Source organism: Podarcis raffonei, chromosome 1 (genome assembly GCF_027172205.1).
Source record: "Podarcis raffonei isolate rPodRaf1 chromosome 1, rPodRaf1.pri, whole genome shotgun sequence".
In the NCBI taxonomy this organism is placed as follows: Eukaryota; Metazoa; Chordata; class Lepidosauria; order Squamata; family Lacertidae; genus Podarcis; species Podarcis raffonei.
In genome coordinates, this window is record NC_070602.1 from 74,311,959 (window position 1) to 74,317,958 (window position 6,000).

Consider the following 6,000-nt stretch of genomic DNA (forward strand, 5'->3'; position numbering starts at 1 on the left):
CACAAAACCGGAAAACTGCACAAGTAGATGCCTCAGATTTTATTGGATGGCATATATACCAGATACAGTGGTACCTCAGGTTAAGTACTTAATTCGTTCCGGAGGTCCATTCTTAACCTGAAACTGTTCTTAACCTGAAGCACCACTTTAGCTAATGGGGCCTCCTGCTGCCGCTGTACTGCTGGAGCATGATTTCTGTTCTCATCCTGAAGCAAAGTTCTTAACCGGAAACACTATTTCTGGGTTAGCGGAGTCTGTAACCTGAAGCGTATGTAACCTGAGGTACCACTGTATATAGATTACCAGCAATATGAAAAGTATGCTGACAATTTCCTATTGTTTTCATTTCTTTTCCTTCTTGATAGTAAGGGTGTTCAGGAGCTTAGCCATAGATATAGATATTGATAGATTAAATTTGATCTCTCAGATTTGCACAAAACCAGAATGCTGCACAAGAAAATGGCACTAGACATCTCTAAGAGATAAAAATGTCAAAGTGTCGACATGCTGCAGTTCACTTGGCTACAAACAGACGGCACTGGAAAAAACAGTGTGACAAGCTGCTGGGTTGGTGAGAGGGAGGAATCTCCAACCCTTGGAGAAACAAGTCTGGGTTAGGTGAGAAAGAGGGAACTGCAGGATGGAGGATGTGGGCAGGTGAGAAAGAGGGCAGAGATGCAGGTGGGGAGGCAGGCCAGTCAAGCTGCAGACATATGAGGTGGTAATGTTTAAAGGGTGGGGCATTACTGAGTTGTAAATAGAGGTGGGAGGGGAGTTTAGCAAGGTGTGAAGGGATAAAAGGGGGGCATTTGGTGAGATATAAAGGGAGGGAGAGAAATGGTGGGAGTTGATCTCTCAGATTTGCACAAAACCAGAAAACTGCACAAGAAAATTTACAATTGCCTGACTGCACACTTTTGCACCCCTCTTGCGCAGGACAATTTTTTTTAAGAAACAAGGTGCACACAGCTATCTGTGTGCATGTCCTGTTGGTACTTAAATGGCATAGAATAAACAAATCAGAAGGCAACGACAGACATAAAAAGAAACGCCTACTGGCATGAACAAGAAAAACCCAAGTTACTCTTCATATAAGTGGTGTTGGGAGGAGTGGATTAACAGCTTAAAAGTGCTGAAATGTGGGCAAGCCTTGGATGTTGCTGCTGTATTATCCCACTTGTGCTCTTACCTCTATTTCACTCAAGGCCTCGCTAGATATTCTACTAAGTGAGGATCAAAAAGTGGGTTGTGGATGCAAATTATCTATAAGACATGCTCCCATATTAAAGCACTACTAAATTCACACAAAATATATTGCAGGTTAGAATCGTGCCAACTCAATGCTTGCTACTGAAAACAATTCCAGATGAATGTTTTACAGAAGCTGTGTTATGAATTTAGCAAGTCTCCTGGAGAAGAAAGTTCCAAAACTGTAGAACAGCCACCCCATACTATACTGTTTATACCCTCTTCATATGGATTTGGTGAATGAATGGTACTGCTAAAAGAAGGGCTCAACAAAACTTGGGCATTGTGACAATAGAGAAGGAAATATGGCTCATTTAAATGCTAGGTAAGGTGTACTACCTAACCAATCGAAACATTTGTACAGTATTGCAATATAGCAATGAATTAAGATTTTATCTGTAATGTGAAATAAATTTATTGTGTGAGTAAATTCTCAACATTCCCAAATGACAGATGTCCTTTCCTCTTCTAGAAAAAGCATGATGAGAATCAGCGTGAACCGCCCTGAGACCTGCAGGTATAGGGCAGTATATAAATTCAATCAATCAATCAATAAAGTAAGTAAGTACACCTATACTCATGAGTAGCTAGAAGAACTCAATGCAAAGCAGATTTAATAGAAAGGATAGAACGCTAAGAGGTTCGTGGCATTGCAATATGTCAATGATTCCAGAGGAAGTCCCATACTTCAAAGTACAGTCACTTTTTCTAGTGAATCATAAATATAACAGATGGATCTGTCCCTCATTCCAGACTAAAATTTCAGAAAAAACGAAATGTTGCTCTTCCAACATCAAGAGCTCTAGATTGCACTAGAGAGGAACTGATGACAACTAGAGAGAATATAGTGGCCTTTTCTAAAGAAAAGGTCAGAGAAGGTAACCTCTGTAAGAGATACTTTCAATTTGCTGATAAAAATTGCAGGAAGCCATGCTAGTGCGTTTTTTTTAATCCCCCCAAACAGCAGCAGCATAATATTTAGGAGGACAGATTGTGGGTGCAAGTTTCTTTAGGCATATGGAAGTATCTCTGAACTTGTAGAGTTATCTGTATTGGTTAAACACAGGGTTTAAAAGGCACCAGTAATTTCAAGTAATTTAGGAAACAGAGTGAAAGAGGAATGTATGATTCTTATTTTCTGTACTCTGACTTTGCATGGAGGGTCATTGGGCTGAGCTGGCCTGGAGCTCTTTAGAAAGTTATGAGGCTAAGGATCACCATCCTTCTACTCTTGACTGGATAGGCTCCGTGATGGATACGACTCAGGCTCCAAATATCTGAAAGACTGCCTCCTTCCCCACAGGCCCTCTCAGGTCCTGAGATTGGCAGAGAGGGCCCTCTTGGTAGTTCCTCCACACTTAGAGGCTTGGTGGGTGGCAGCAGCCCAGGAGAGGGCCTTCTCTGTGGTGACCCCTAAGCTGTGGAACACCCTTCTCACAGTGGTACGTCTGGCACCTTCATTACACAACTTCCAGAGGATGCTGAAGATGTACCCCTTTACCCTGGCTTTTGATCCTTGAGGTGTCCATTTTTAGAACCCATCTCATTTTTATGATTGTAAGTTGTTTTAAACTGTTTTAATGTTGTAACCCACCCTGGGATGTTAAGGTGAAGGGTGGGAAATAGATAAATAAAACTTCCTTCTTAGGTGGCCGATTTCACACACTCTCTATCAGGAAAGCCTTTCTTTCTCAAAGGAATGTTTTTGAGGGCAACATTTTCCTTTGGCCCTCTTGACAAATCAGGTCCTATGGGTCACTTGCAGATTTAGAACCAACCACTAAGAAAGTTAAGTTCTGAAGCAAGCCTGTCCGGGTGAGGAAGAGGGGTGCATTATGAAAAGGAAGATGGAGCAGCAAATGTCTAAATATCTAGGAAGGAACAGAGGTGTCGCTTAACTATTGACACTTAACAGGGCATTTATCAGGTACATAGAATGTGCCCTGTGTTTGTGCTCTCACGGTAATCTCTGGCCATTTTAGAATGTATAGATAGTTGGGGTATCAACATGTATCCAAAGAAATGTGTTTATCACGGTTCTCATTTCCTGCTCCAAGGAGATGAGCTCATGCATTTCTCAATTACAGACAAAAGAAACGGGAGAAAGCACTCTAATGGAAACAAGTGAAGTCATGCCTGTGCAATGCCGTGTTACTGGCCATGATCTGAGAGCCACAACATACTTGGGAGACAATTGCACCACCTTTCTGGCAAGAGAGTCTGTTTTGCTTCTCTCTCCTGCTTCTTTTCTGTTGTTTTCATTCTTACCATGGAGAGAAGGAGCACCGGTGACCTAGAACAATGTGTGTTTGCTCGAGGCCCACAACATCCTTCCCTAACACCTTTGTTCCCTGTGGCAAGGATCTTTTTGTCATTCACAGGAAGCCATTGAATCAACAGCAAGCCTGCATACAATTTGTTCGGCAAGGAATGGTTCATATTCAGCCTACAGCTAGAGTCCAAGGGGGAAGCTGCACCAGGGAAATCCAATGGCAACTAAGAGATTGGTATGGATGGCTCTCTGGGGAAAGGGGAATACATTTGTGGTAAACATAAATGTAAACTAAATAAAAGAACATTTTAACAAAGCCAGCACAGAAAGCTAGAATGGGATCCTATGGGAACTATGTATGTATTTGTAAAGAAAATAGGGTCACAAGACTTTATAGCCCTTTATATGAACACAGTGGAACTTATTTCTGAGGCTGATGGCATCATTTTTCAGCCACAGACTGAATAAACAGCAGTGTATGAACAAAATGGCAGAAGCATCATTCTTTTAAATGGACAGTCTCTAAATCAGTCTGTGTCTATGCTGTGGGCCACATTTTTAGTCTTAAGAGTGTGTATTATGCATATGCACATTTAATGCAAAACTGTCTTCTTTTGAGACAATGCATAAGTAGCCACCCTACTTCGAATGTCAAATATTCCCTCCTATCTTGGTCTACCCACCTTGTTCATCTCTTGGATCATGTTACACATTTCATTTGAATGGGAAGCATAATATTCCCTGTTTCACAAGAGAAACCACACACTGGAGATCACCGATTTGAAGCCAGAATGCTCAGACAGGTAGAGAAAACCAGGAAGCAAACTCAGGCATAGGAAGGCTGATTTTCCGAGATCTGTCCAAGAGTAAGATTTTGGTTTTTAAAGTCACTGGGTGGCATTCAATTAAGTTTTACCCAGAGAAGACCCACTGAAATCAATGAACATGACTAAGTAAGGGCCATTAATTGCAACAGATCTATTCTGAGTAAAGCTTAGCTGAATACCACCCACTCTCATTCTAGGCAGGTTCATCAGAGAAGACATCATAGCGGGAAGGCTTCTAACAATAGTCAACTTCTCCTCATAAAACCTGGTGAAGTGAGAGGAAGTAACTCCTTCCTTCCCTTCCCTGATGAAAGCCCTTGCTCCAAAATGTAAGCATTTTTGTTATATGTATGCTCTGCTCTTCCACCAAAAACACCTGAGTGGCTTACATAAGATCATCCAGCCACTGCTCAGGAGAACCAAACACACTTAGGTTTCATTCATGAAGTTCAGGCCATTTCCTGCACCAACAACTATCATGGATGCTGTGCCATGGTTTATACATACAAGCATGTCTTTGCCACAGTATCTTCACAATACTGCTTTAAATGTCACATAAACTCTCCCTCTTACTCAATGTTTTTCTCATGAGAACCTGCAGGCGTTTAGAAAATGCTAGTGGTTGTGGAACACATTTTGTTCTTTTTTTGTTTTCTAAAACCACCTGTCCAACACACAAAGGAGCTGCCAAGGTGATGTTCACCTCTGTTTCATCCAGCAAAAGTCATCTGGATTTAAGGCAAGAAGGCCCAAGAGAGGCAAATGCTAAGTCAGTCAATAATAGATGAGTCCCGTTTTCACCTCTTTGCACCCATTTCAGGGTAATGTTAAGTTAATTCCAGGAATGGGCTTGGACAGCTGTGGACTTAAAAAAAAAATTTCCTCTGGCTATGACAGTTCATTTATAGTTGCATTTAAAGACAAAGGGGTTCTTCAAAAAGGAGTGGGGAAGAAGTGCAAAACAAGGCCAGGATTAGAAACCTGAGACTATGGGGATTTCCAGAACAAAGTGAATCAGTGAATTGAGTTGTTTGGTATTTTCTTTCCTAAATGGTTATCTGTTTTACTTGGCTCTGCACAGTGGGATGATTAATTTTCTTGAGATCACCATCAGGTTACCTGCCAGATGAAATCCATGGAAAATGGCACCTTTCCCCATAGGAGTTTGATCACCTACAACTTAAAGTGAAAACACTTGTGAATCGTGGATCTGGAGCCTTCCTCTATATTTTGGATTTAGATCGGAGCCCCAATGGTAGAGTGAACTGAAAGGCTCAAAACTTCTTCTTCTTTTAAATAAATAAACCACCCTAATTCGCAAGACTGTATGTCTTCAAGAAAGCCACTGCAGTGTGTAATCAGAGGCATACCTAAGGTCCCTGACACCCTTGATAAGCAGCTGTATCAGAACTCCATGCCCAGCAGGAAGGGGGGAAATTCACTTGCCACATTAGAAATTACTACATTTTATGTGACCCATGTACTCAAAGTGTCTAGTGTGAGATCAAGGCAATGAGGAAGGGTGAAAAATCCACATGCCTTTTAGCCACTGTGCAAGAATGACAGGAAGCTTCTCCCATGTTTGATCTTGCCATGACAGTGTTGACACATCATCACACACATCCATCTCCCCCTGAACATTGCAACTGGATC